This window comes from Hipposideros armiger, unplaced genomic scaffold, assembly GCF_001890085.2.
Source record: "Hipposideros armiger isolate ML-2016 unplaced genomic scaffold, ASM189008v1 scaffold_28, whole genome shotgun sequence".
Taxonomy (NCBI): Eukaryota; Metazoa; Chordata; class Mammalia; order Chiroptera; family Hipposideridae; genus Hipposideros; species Hipposideros armiger.
Genome location: NW_017731378.1, coordinates 4,650,797 through 4,665,062, shown reverse-complemented (window position 1 = coordinate 4,665,062; position 14,266 = coordinate 4,650,797). Strand labels below are relative to the sequence as shown.

The window sequence follows — 14,266 nt, the reverse complement described above, 5'->3', positions numbered from 1 at the left end:
GCCCAGGAAGAGTGCAATGATGGTGCCAACTTGGGCCAGTGAAGCAACGTCCTCCACAACTAGACTGAAGAACAAAAAGACAAAAACTTGTCTGTTCCCCTTCCCCCAATTCCCCAATAAAAATCTTAAAAAAAAAAAAAAGAATAATCAACCCTGAACATTCATTTTCTTTCATATTTTTTCCCAAAATTGAAAATATTAAAAGGTCTGGTTTTCAAGTGTCACATAGCAAAATGTATTATTCATTTCCATACAGGGCACTTGAATAATTCCTTTATTCTATTACATTCTGAAAACAAAAACCACAGAAATTAAAATGTTTGGGTATATTTACATATTTGTAAAGTGGTGCTTTTGACAGTTTACATAGAAAAGCCAAACTCTTAAGCTAAAAAAAATAAAAAGCAATCACAATTATTTTTCCAATTTAAGGTATAATATTATTAATGCCTAAAATCAGTTTCTGTAGAAAACTTCTAAATGAATCACCTCCTTCTCTAAATTTCAAAATTGATCAACTAATTAAAACACATACACATACACGCACCCCTAATGAGACCATGCACCTTTTCTGAACTTAAGAATACATAGATTTTCCCATAAGGATATTGTTCCTTTAAATATTGTCTCTAAAATCAAATTACTGAGATAACACTTCTCTGGTTCAATCCCAATTTTTAAAAGTCTACTCAAATGTCATAAACCAACATGAAGTTTCTCTCTTAAGAATTATTTTTATAAGTGGTCATATTTTTAAAAACTCTCAAAATGTTCCCAGGGCTGAGTGGATCAGGTTGTCTAAACGGACAGGCAATTAGCTAATATATAAACTGTATTATCATTATATATGGAAATTTGAAAAATCTGATTTTTCAAATGCTTGGGAATATGCATTTCAAAGTCCACATTTATGAAAGTAAATGTGATCATTTGAAAAAAAATTTTTAATTTACTTCTAATTTCTGCTTTAATATTTCCAATTGAAAGCTAATCTATACAGTGGTGACAGTAGAGGTGGCTTCATGAGCACGCGACATGGGTAGTGACACAGGGCCCCATGCTTGGCTTAATGCTCCTCTGCTGTTATACTGAAATTCTTAATTTTTGAGCAAGGTACCCTACATTTTCCTTCTACCCTGGGCCTCACAAATTATACAGCTGAACTTGGTTGACAGTGAGGGCATCCAATAATTTGAAGCTAAGATAAATAAAGTTTCTCTCTAGAATTAAACATGAAAAATAAAATCACTCAGCATTTCCCTAGTGCAAGAAATTATAAATACCTAACTGAAAAGATCTGGAACACACAAAACTCTTCTCGGTGGGATTTAGGAGCAATCCTGGAGAAATAGAGCAATATGGTGATTATTATTTTAGTGGAGAGAATCTTAATTACATTATATCCCACTTTATGAACATAGCTGGCAGGGCAATCCCTTAAAGAGAAAAACAAAGAGGTTAAGTTATGCATATCCAGCCATGAATTGTTCATGAGCAAGAATTCCCCCAGCACTCAAACATATATCCCTATTACTGAGTGTTCTCATTGGGTTATCAAAGCTTAAGGCCCCAATCAAAATCATATATTGTCATGTGCCGTTTAATGACAGGAATACATTTTAAGAGATGCATCATTAGGCGATTTCGTTGTTGTGTGAACATCATAGAGTGCACTTATACAAACCTAGAGGGTATATCCTAATACACACGTAGGCTGTATGGTATAGCCTATTGCTCCTAGGTATAGCCTTATGAGCTGCAGCAGGTATAACACAGCATACTGTTTCACAGCAAAGTTTTCTTTTATAAGTAGAAAGAGTATACTCTAAAATAACGATAAAAAATATAGCATAGTAAATACATAAACCATTAATACAGTCGCTTATTATCAAGTACTATGTACTGTACATAACTATATGTGCTATACTTTAATACAAATGGCAGCACAGGTTTGTTTACACCAGTGTAACCATAACATATAAGTAATTCATTGCACTATGACTTTATGACGTCAACCATGTCACCAGGTAACAGGAATTTTTCAGTCCCATTATAATCTCATGAGATCAACATCGTACATGCAGTTTGTCACTGACCAAAACATCATTATGTGACACACGACTGTAAATACCTACTTAAATAAAAGTTAGATATGCCATAAGTCAAGTTGTAATAAATTCCAAAGGATTAAAATCTTATTTTCTCAAATCACAGATAACTATAAAATCCCAAATACAGTTCTGAAATAACTATAAGAAGAAACCACAAGGAAATTAGAAAATATTAAGCTAATATTAAATAAGATATAAAAACTTGTCGAATGCAGCTATAGCTCTGATTTAAAGGGAATTGTACAGTCCTGAAAGAGGCTGAATATCAATAATTCAAGTATCCATCTCAGAAATTAGATAAAGAACAGTAGTTAACCCCCAAAAAAATCTAGAAGGAAATACATTAAAGGGAAATATAATGAAATAGAAAACAACATCCAATAGAATGATTCAATAAAACTAAAGTTGTTTCTTTGAAAAGACAGTATAATTGATAAGAACTTGGCAAGACAAATCAAGGGAAAAAAACACAAATTACCAACATTAGGAAAGAAATGGGGCCACAATTACAGGTCTTAAGAAATATAAAAGAGATACTTAAGCACATGTTTTGAACAATTTAAAAATGTATTTCAGAATACTTTCAAAAATACATTTGAAAATTTAAATAAAACAAATTTCTAGTAAAACACCATGCTTATTTTCTTTTGTTTACTCTTCTTTCTCATTTCTTATTTTCTACCACTAAGGACAGTAATTTAATAAATTATTTTACAAATTTTTGTGGAGGAAGACTAGGAGATTTTTCCTTGTGTTAACCTCCTAAGGGTTTCAGTGAAACTTCTGAATGACACTGGGAACCATTCAAAAACTGAGTAAATTCCTATTACAATGAAATAAAACATTTTAATTCTAAAAGCCAATTTATGTCTTCTCTACATACAAGGAAAACTAAAATAAAATTTTTTCTATGAATTACCATGTTTTTCAGTTTTCAAAAAGTTCCTAAATATGAACCCAGCTAGTTTGGGTAGAGAAAATGTCAACAAAATTTTAATGCCTCAAGTTGAGATCTGTAATGCTTGAAAAAAAAAAATTTAACCAGGACTGTATAATACTTTTATATTGCTAAGCTATAGATATCTTTTCATGTCAACATTTTTAGATCTACCTTATCCCCACCCTTTTTTAAAAACAGCTATGAGATGTAATTCACATAGCATACATTTCACCCATTTAAAGTATAGACTTCAATAGTTTTTAATATACTCATATAGTTGTACAACCATCACCACTATCTAATTCCAGAACTTTTTCATCATCCCAAACAGAAACTGATACCGATCAGCAACCACTCCCATTTCTCCCAACCCCTTACCCCCACCATTGGGAAAGCACTAATTTACTTTCTGTCTCTTTAGATTTGCCGGTTCTGGATATTCAACAATTCTTTTGTAATTTACAGAGTACAGGTTTTACAATTTGTTAAATTTATTCCTAAGTATTTTGTTCTATTGTAAATGAAATTGTTTTAATTCCATTGTCAGGTTGTTCACTGCAAATATACAGAAATACAAGTGACTTCCTTGTACCCTCCCTGCTATCCTGCTGAACTCATTTATTCATTCTAATAGCTTTATAGTATACAATATAGTATATAAGATGGTGTCATCTACAAATGGAGATAGTTTTACTTCTTTCCAAACTGGGTGCCTACCTATTCCTTTATTGTTTGTTTTAAGGGTTACATATTATTCATACCCTTATAACATACTGATGTTTTTTAAACCGTCCTGCCTAGAGGCAAGGCAGTATTTTTCAATTTCCTTGAATTTGTTCCCTTTGAGTTAGCATATATATGTGAGATACATGTTATCTTCAATATAACAGAATATACATGTTATTTTCTGTAACAAGAGAGTAGCCTGAGAATAATACATTATAGTTAATACTTACATGGAGTTACATTTGATAGCCAAAGAAAAGAGTGGAAAGTACTTATCTTTAAAAGTATTGAGTAGCTTGTCAATTATGCATATTGATGTGGTTAGCCAGGCCATTCTAATTTCCTTTGCTATGGCACTAAATAAAGCCCTAAGGGGCTTCTCTGCTCTAGATGCAAGTAAAACTACTTTGCAAATATAAGAAGTATGCATTCATTGTGCACCCACCCCATTGCCTGAAGTCACATTTTGCATTACGAGTAAGAAAGCCACATGTGTGGCTTCTATATAAATAAGGGACAATTCCTGCTTTTACAAAGCAGGATACAAGTACCCATGAAAATGTTTTTGTAAGAGCCACCTAGGTGGGTACAATTTACTGTGGCATCAAGATAGATTTTACAAACTCTAACTTAATCAGAAATATCCAGAACAGGAAAAACAAAACAAAACTTGAATGTCAACATTAAGGCTATATGGTGTCATATCTAGTACAAGCCATGTTAAACATGATTTTTAAATTTTTTTATTTTTTTAATATTTTATTTTTTTATTTTTGTTTATTGGGGAATTGGGGGAAGGAGAACAGAAAAGTTGCTGTTCTTTGGTTCTTCAGTCTAGTTGTGGAGGACGTTGCTTCACTGGCCCAAGTTGGCACCATCATTACACTCTCCTGGGTGAGGCAGATCAGTCGCTGGCTTCTGGACAGCTGCTCACGGCGGCTGCTAGCCGCTCACAGTGGCTGATGGCCACTCACGCTGGCTGCTGGCTACACATGGTAGCCCATGGCAACCCACTGCAGCAGGGGCTGCAGCCTACGCCATGGCTGTCGCCAGCGACTCACGGCAGCCCAGCTCCAGGTTGAGTTGTTGTTCAGCATCTTAGCTGTAGAGGGCAGTGTCACTGGCCCTCATATGTGGGATCCAAACCGGGGCCCTCTGGCATCCCAAGCCAGCTCTTAACCAACGCGCCACTCGGCCACCCCAATTTTTTTATTCTTAAGGAGGTACTTGTTCTAAACCTTCATGAAATCTAGAGATAACATCACTTTATTCTTTTAGTATTTTATTCATTTAGTTGCTACACATTATGATTACACTCAGTCATTTTTAAAGGGGGAACAAAATGATCTATAAGAAATCTAATAAGATGGCCAAGAAAATAAAATTAAATGTATCCTTGTTGCTTATTATTGTAGCTTTATCTCTGGATGAAGCACATTACATTGGTTTAACTTTGTTTCTAATTGCAGAGAAACAATATAGGACCACATAATGGTGACTTTAATCTATATTATTTGGGTCTTTTTCCTAACTGCCTTCTCATATAAACTATACTTCACAAATAGTTAATACTTAATTTAAATATAGCTGCTCTATAGCATGTGAAATTTACATTTTAGACAGATGCTTCATACATAAATATTAAAACCAAAAAGCTAGGCTTCGTATCTGTTTTCCCATTATATTTAATTTATTCATCAGAATTTGAAATGAACTTTTACATACACTCAATATCTAAGTTATAAGCAGGCTGTATTTCTACAATATGTTTGTAAATCAATCAAAAAAGTTTCCCACAGGAATAAGTTGTGATAAGACTTTTCATAAAATGCTGTTAAAGTTGCTAAAATAATTTAAGATATAGTATTGACTCAGCAATAATACAGGCCTAAGAACCTAAGCATTAATTGTGATAATATAAAACATTATTTCTAATAATTAGTATGGGAAAAAGCAAAGGAAGTTTGAAATTTTAGAAACACAACATTTCTTCTTTAACCCTTTAGATATGGCTATGACCATGTGACAAGAAATTAACACAAGTGAAGAATGCCCGTAAGCACACTGTGGTAATAGTCACACAAGATGTTCATGAGCCATGTGCTTTTTTGCATTTCACAGTGCCCGTATTTTATTTTTTTTCAAATAGTATTTCAAATTCAAACATTTTTAAAAATCTCAATTCCATCTTCTATTTGGGGACATCAAAAATGCCAATGGAGTAATTGTATATGGTCAGATAAACTAAATATATTCACTATCAGGAATACAGTCATTCTCCTTACTTTGAAGAAGACAATTATTTACCTAATAATCTACATTTCCAAATACTCAGTGAGCTTTTTCACTCAGGTGACAAAAGACTTTCATGAATCTTTGTTCCTGAAGAAATATTAGGGCTTCAGAGAGAAGGACAAACATATGTGCTCCGCCGACATTAGGGAAATTGGATTTGCCCCGGTAATAATATGCTACTGAGAAAACATGGTGCAATGATCCTTACATGAAGGATGAGATCTGCAGGCCAGGGACAGACGGTTCCTAACAGGGCGTGTTAGCACACTCTCCTCCCTTGACCTGTGAAGACATTGCTGCTGCAGCCCGCCCATCACTTCCCCACCACCTTTCTTACCAAGTGTTCAACCTCACTTTCACTTTCTTTACCTCTCTTCCCAATACCTAGCCCTCAAATCTACTTACTGCTTGTCCTAAATGGATCATTTGATCATTCTGTCTGTATATTATTTACCACCTGTTGTTTTCATGAGTGGGCTCCAGAACTAAAACATACACTCAGGAGTGAGGACTCATCTGGAGGTATCAAAATTTAAGTGTTTCAGTACTAAGACAAACATGGTATTTTTCACACAGACTAGAAATTCAGGTCAGTGCTGTGTCTGTCTTTTAGTGATATGGAGTCTAATTCCCTTCCCCCTTGGGTCTGGGCTGACCCTACTGACTCATTAGTCACCAAAAGAATGGAACAGAAAGGATACAATTTCTGAGACAAGGACCGAAGAACCCTAGCAATTTCCTCTTGGCCTCTTGGGATGCTTGGAGTATCTCTGGACACTCCATCTCCATAGGCTCCCTGTCAAGACACTCTCACAGGATATAGTCACTATGTTTTGAGGATTCAAGTTACACAGAGGCCGTGTGTAGGTGCTCCAGTCAACGGTCTCAACCCAGCCTTGAAATCATCCCAGTCCAGTCACCAGACACCTGAGTGAAGAAGTCTCCAGATGATTCTAGCCCCCAGCTCTTTGAGTCATCACTAGCTTAAGTCTCAGCTGAGGCCCTAGACTTTGGAGTACAAAGCAAGCCATTCCTGCTATGCCCTGTTTGAAATCCACAGAATCTGTGGGTGTGATAAAATGGATGTTTTTAAACCAGTATCTTTTGGGGTAGTTTGTTACACAGCAATCAATAATCATAATAGAGTTCCCATAGTTAACTGTGAGTCTCTAACTGTAACTTAACTGAAAGATGAAATAGAGAAAACACTATCCAAATACTATCAAAGTACTGTAGTATTTGGAAAGAACACGGATCTTTAAAGTAAAATGGCCTACCAATGGCAATACAAACTTTAAAAGATCTATGTCAAGGCATTATCATTGCAATCTTTCAAAATATCAAATATAAAATCAGTCTCCTACAATAGAATAAGAGGTAGGATAAGACTGGCCTTCCCATCATTCAGAAATGAAGCTAGTAGACAATAAAGTGATCCACAAAAATTCTTAGGGAAAATTCTTTTCAACCTAGAATTCCATGTCCAGCCCAACTAGCCATCCCATGTATAGACTAAGTAAAAGGACTCAGAAAGTGTACTTTCTTCGCATCCTTCCATAAGATGGTCATTAAGGATATGTTCCATCAAAATCAGGAAGTATGTCAAAAAAGGAAAGAATATGGGATTCAGAAAACAAGCTAATCAAGGAAAGGAATATAGGTAATGGAAATTTGCAGGATGATAGCTATGAAAAAGGCCTAGAAAGTAATCAGTCCAGTTTGGAGCAACAACAGACTCCAGGGAGGTTTCAGGAAGCACAGGGAGAATAGAACTAAGTAGGATATATTACATAATGGAGAGTCTGTAAATAATTGAGGATATAATAAAGGCAAGCATCACAAAGAAAAAGAAAAGCAATTAGAAAAAAAAGCGCTATACAAAAACAGAAATGTAATCAAAGTACAGGACTAGGATGTGAAGCGAATAATATTAATATAGTTATAATAATGTAAATGACTTTCAACTTTTAAATTCAATGTATACACAAATCAAAGAAGTCTTACCTGCCATTACATTACAGAATGAAATCTCACCAGCTTTGATAATATAAAAGTTCTTTTCTTTTTATAATAAAAAGGAAGATGTCAGAAGTTGGGACTATAAGAGCGGAGATGGAAAAAAAAGTAGAGGCACTACCGTTCTAACTATTGAAAACACAAAATCAATAAGAAAAAAATCAATAAAACTAAATTTTAGTCCTTTGAAAGGTTAATAAAATTGATAAATCTCTAGCAAGACTAATAAACAAAGACATAACACAAGTTATAATATCAGGAATGAAAAGAGGGGATTTCATTACAGACTTTAAAGGATAGTTATGACATTAAAAGGAGAACACTTCAAACAATTCTACATACATAAATTCAACAACTTAGAAGAAATGGACCCATTCCTTAAAAATTCCAAACTATCAAAACTCATCCAAAATGAAACAGATAACCTGAACATGTAACAAAATTTAATTGTAAATAAAAACCTGCAATGGGAAAAAAAATCTGCAGGCCCAGGTGATTCCACTGGTGAACTCCACTAAACGTTTAAAGAAGAAAACACCAATTATATACAATCACTACAGAAAATATTTAGAAGAGAAAGGTATATTTCCCAACTCATTATTAAGAGACCAGCATTAATCTGATACCAAAGCCAGACAAAAACACTATAAGAAAACTATAGACCAGTATCCTTTATAAACCTATATGCAAAATTCTTCAACAGAACATTAACAAATGTCCAGTCAAACCAGATCTATAAGCCACTCTGGCCATTAGAAATGTCCTCATAGCAAACTTTATACTGCATGAGTTTCTCAACGCATGAAAATAGTAAACATAATTATCAGAAATCCAAATACTATGGTATGCTCAAAAGGGAGTATGCATCGTCTATTCATTCAATTAACATTTCCTGAATATCGAGCTCTGTAAGCCAGTTACAGAAACAAGTAAGACAAGGACCATGTCCTAGAAGTACCTACCACCTAGAGACAAGATACAGACACATAGGATATACTGTTAGTCAAAAAGGCTTTTTTCAGAAAGGCTGTGCAGTAAAATGATAGCCTATTTTCCACTATCAAAAAATCTCTCCTGGAGCACATAGACCTGGTGAGGCTGTAATTATCCACTTTCTAGATCAGGAAATTGAAGTTTGGAGAGATTAACTTGATTTGTTCAAAACAGATCCCACGGCTGAAAAATGAGAGTGCTGAGGTTCAAACCCAGGGCTGATACCAAAGCCCTTGCTTTTAATACTGTAGTAATAACATGGGACAGGCCCACTCACAGGTAGGTAGACAGAGCACAGCTCAAGTCCTCCCCTGGAAACAAACTCCCCCTCCTACTCATTAGCATTCCAAACAGAAAGGAAGTGGAGCCTGCTCTTCATACAAGGCTGCACCCCACTCAGGTGGGTACTTGAGCAAAGTCTTTGGCAAATATCTTTACTTTGGAAGCAAAAAGAATGCCAAGGTATCTGATTCCTCCCTTCAAAAAACTTAATCTAGTTTATACCCAAATATTATTTGCTCAAATTGTCCACAAATATGTGGTGTGTTCAAGGACTGGAATCCATTGACACATATCAATGTGTGTGTGCGGTAGATATAATAATCATTTAAATCCAATATGTTGTAGGGAGAGAAAAGCTGTAGATTTTCTCTAGAAAAAATAATAATAACTCCTAGTAGCTCCACTCTACTTATTAATAATGAAATAGTTCATATAGCCGAGCTAAAAGTACCTTTACTCTATGCATATCGAAAAAAACACAAGGTTTACTAAATAAGTATAGCCAAGGCTTTAAGAGTTACTGGTTCAACTATTAAGAACTTTTTCAAAGTAGCCTCAAACACTTAGAAGCATCCATTCACATGCAAAACCAGGGATCAGGTAATCGCAAATTCCTTAATGATCATACTAGGTAATACGTGGTGGTTCAAGTTTTTTATATATATATATATAACATATAACAATGAAAACATTCCTTGAACACTACTCTGTATTTAAGATTACGTTAGTTTAGACTGGTAGTCCCTCTACCCCTCAAATATTCCAAGTTAGTATAGCTTTATTACACATGAGGGAATTTAAGAAGTAAATCAAAATTCTAAGAGTAAGCAAACCAAATATGAAAAAGTGGGAGATCAGTATAAGGGAGAAAATCAGATGATATGAGAATCCTGAGATCATTTACTACAATTTAAAAAGGAAGTGAGGAAGTAATCCAAAAGAAGTAATCAAAATAAATACCCATTTTAATCAATGTCTTGTTTGCTTCCATTAATTATTTCCAGCCCATTTTAGTTAGGAAAGATTTCATGAGGGGGACAAAATAAAGAAAAGGGGACACATTCTTTCAAAATTAAAAATGTCCTAGCACCACAATGGAAAACATAAAAGCTAGGTCTCAATCTTGGAGATATCTCATCTTACTCTCCAACAATAATGAAAGTTCTCCATTTAAATAGTTGGGGATAGGGTAAAAGAAATGAGAAGGTAAATTTTCCAAAAATCTTTAAAAGTTCCACACCCTCAAATAACCATTCAAGGAATGGCACATTAAGGAAGGGACAAACATGCTCCCCTCACACCCCAAAATCAAAAGAGGAGAGGGGTAGAAAGAGTATCAAAATGCCACAAAAGATTGCTCCACCACATTACAAAAACCGGTATGAAGGGTCAGTGAGGCGCGTTCTAGGTTAGGAATTCTCACGCCCTGTCTACTTGAAAGCTTAACGTTCACGAAATGTACCGGCTGTTGCGGTTATTATTAAATGATACTGTTCATACAATCACTAATTATCTTTAATGAACCAGGACCTACAGTTTAACAGATGAGTGAAGAGGGCATTTTAAAAACCCCAAAGTATCTTGAAGTGTTTCATTTTCTGAGTGTATTCATGACTCATTTCACTTAAGAACCCACATAAAGCAAATTTTTTCCTCTCCCTAAAATACAAGGCAAGCCTAAATAAAAATAAAACTTTTTTGCTAAAGTAGCCTCAAGGGGAGGGAAAGGGGGATGAAAGGAAAAAGAAGACCACAGCTAAGATTTTAGAAAAGAGGAAAGTTATTCTCTGAGTGATGAGTAGTTTTCTTTAGGAACTGTTCAAGATGGCTAAAAAGATAATGGAGGTTCCCCTGCTCATCCTGACATTTTGCCAGGCATTCAGCAACGGTAGTTTGCTTATCTATATAGACAGAAGGTACTCAGTGAAGAGGGGTTGTTAAAATTACTGTTTACCTAATAAAACTCAATATTCAGAATTAAAAGTGGACTTGTCTAGTATTTTGGACTTGTCTAGAGAACAAGAAAAAAGTTGAACTACACAAAATGAACAGTACCTTATTATAAAAGCCTATGTAATTTGACAACCACGGTTACTATAGGATATTTCTTATTCTAAATCCTATACCCAGGACCCCTAATGTGCTTCCATTTTTAGGTGTTAAAATCACCCCCTTTGCAAAACTCATTCACAGGTGACTCCTAGAACAATTGAAGAGAAAGAGCAAACTGATCACAAACGTCATTAAACCCTCATTGAGCAAAGCACCATAATTGTTTCAATGCTAGACTCAAGAATCTTGTCTCCAATTATGGATGGAATGATTGCTTTTCCTAATGCTGTTTTTAGGTATAGTTAACAACTGCCGGAAAACATGGGGAGAATTTTATGATAAAAGAGAATTTCATCTAAGCAACCTTGGTGAAGTTAGCAAATGAGCTGAATTCACGGGAAGTTCTCGGTGGGCTGCAGGACCTCAATATTTCCTAAAGTTTTATGCAAATTATGTGTGTTCTTCTGGGGAAAAGGTCCATACCTTTTATAGAATTCTCAGAAGGATATGTAAAAAAAACTTTTTAAATAACTGCAGACCTAGAGAATTCCTTGTGGTCAAACGAAACCCTTTCACAGTATGTGTATTATTAACTTTCATTTGGACCTGTGAGCTTCCACAGGTTTCAGTCCAAAAGTATTAATACTACTGACCACAAGTAAGGGTTCTTTCTGTGTTCCTGTCTTTGTCCAACACCTTTTCAATTTTCTAAATCAATTAAGTAATTTGGTACATACAGTGGGCTCCTAACAATAGGTCTCAAGATTTACCTACTATCATAGTTCAGGCCTTCATACTGAGGCCTGAGAGAGAAGCTAGTGGACCTTTGGTTCCTGTCTTGTTCTCTCTGGAGCTTCACTGTCCTCGAAAGCAAGAAATATAGTAATGATAATCCTGGCCCCAAACATTTCACACAACTGTTGGGCGTGACTATGTTGAACCAAAGAAGCTAATGTATACAATACAGGCAATCCTTTTTTATTTTGAATATTTTTATTAAAATATTGCTAACATACAATGTTATATTAGTTTCAAGTGTACACAATATTTATTCAACATTTATTTACCTAAAGAAGTGATCACCGTTAAGTCCAGCAACCATCTGACACCATACTATGTTATCATAATATTATTGACTATATTCCCTCTGTTGTACATTACATCACCATGACTCACTTGTTTTATATCTGCAAATTTGACTTCTTATTCCCCTTCACACTCATACTCTTTTTAAATTTTTCAATTACAGTTGACATTCAATATTATTTTATATTAATTTCAGGTGTACAGCATAGTGGTTAGATGTTTATATAATTTTGTTTTCTTTTTTTTTAAAGATTTTATTGGGGAATTGGGGAAGGGAAACAGCGTTGGAGAATCGGGGAAGGGGAACAGACAAGTTGCTATAGTTTTGTTCTTCAGTCTAGCTGTGGAGATGTCGCTTCAGTGGCCCATGTTGCTTTTATCATTGTGCTCTTCCCGGGTGAGGCAGATCGGTCACCAGTCACTGCACAGCCACTCACGGCGGCTCTTGGCAGCTCACGCTGGCTGCTGGCCGCTCACTGTAGCTTACCAGAGCCCACTGCAGCTTCACTGCAGCCTACACTGTTGCCCACGTCACGGCAGCCCAGCTCCAGGTCAAGCTGTTGTTTACCATCTTAGCTGTAGAGGGCACAGTGTCACTGGCCCTCAAGTGGGATCCGAACCGGGGTCCTGCTGCTCAGACCTGGCACTCCCAAGCCAACTCCTAACCAACGTGCCACTCGACTGGCCCAAGACATTTATATATTGGGTTGTTGGAAAAGTCATGACACATGTTTGCAACAGATGGCACTAGTTCATTTTTGGAAATACTAGAGTCATTCTCATCTATGTTATTGCTATGTCATTTGACAGCTGACAGTTCTAGCTTCATTCTAAAAGAAATTGAGCGATTTGGTTGAGTTTTGGAGATTTTACAACAAGTTGAAGATGAAAGACCAAACTGTGCATTTTTGCCATAGTTTACTGTTTTACTTCCATAAAGGGAAGAACGTGCGTCAAGCTTGTGAAAAGTTACACAAAGTTTGCGGTGACAATGCTCTACAAGAACGTCAGTGCCAACAATGGTTCACGAAATTTCGTGCTGGTGATTTTGATCTCAGCGACGCTCCTCAGTCAGGGAGGCCCACTGAGGTTGATGACAACAAAAGAAAGGCATTGATCAAGTCAAATCCACGTTACATGACACGAGAGATTGCAGAAACATTGAACATCCATCATTCAAGCGTTCATGACCACCTGAAGAAGCTGGGATACATAAGCAAGCTCGATATTTGGGTTCCACATGAACTCAAAGAAGTTCATTTAAGGCGTGTATAAACATCTGCAATATGCTCATTAAACGTGAGGAAAACAATACATTTTTGAAGCGACTGATAACTGGTGAAGAGAAGTGGATTGTTTACAACAATGTGTTGCGCAAACGGTCTTGGTCTTGGTCTCAATGTGATGATTCGCCTCAAACGACATCGAAAGCAGACATTCATCAGGGGAAGTTTATGCTCTCACTGTGGTGGGATTTTAAAGGTGTCGCGTTTTTCGAGCTCCTACCAGGGAACCAAACAATCAATTCAAATGTGTACTGTCGGCAATTGGACAGTTTGAATGAATCCATCATCCAGAAATGTCCAGAGCTTAATTGTAAAGAAGTTGTGTTCCATCGCAACAACGCGAGACCTCACACAAGTTTGATCACCCATCAAAAATTACTGGAGCTTGGATGGGATGTGTTGCCACACCCACCATACTCACCTGACCTTGCACCATCAGACTTCCACTTGTTTCGCTCTCTTCAAAACTCCTTGCATGG

The 14,266-nt window shown here is 35.9% G+C and overlaps 1 protein-coding gene across 6 annotated transcripts in view; it reads right to left on the bottom strand.

Annotated features, from left to right (window-relative positions):
* CNNM2 (cyclin and CBS domain divalent metal cation transport mediator 2) overlaps nt 1-14,266 on the bottom strand; it is a 156,318-nt gene that overhangs the window by 77,601 nt on the left and 64,451 nt on the right. The window lies entirely within an intron of this gene.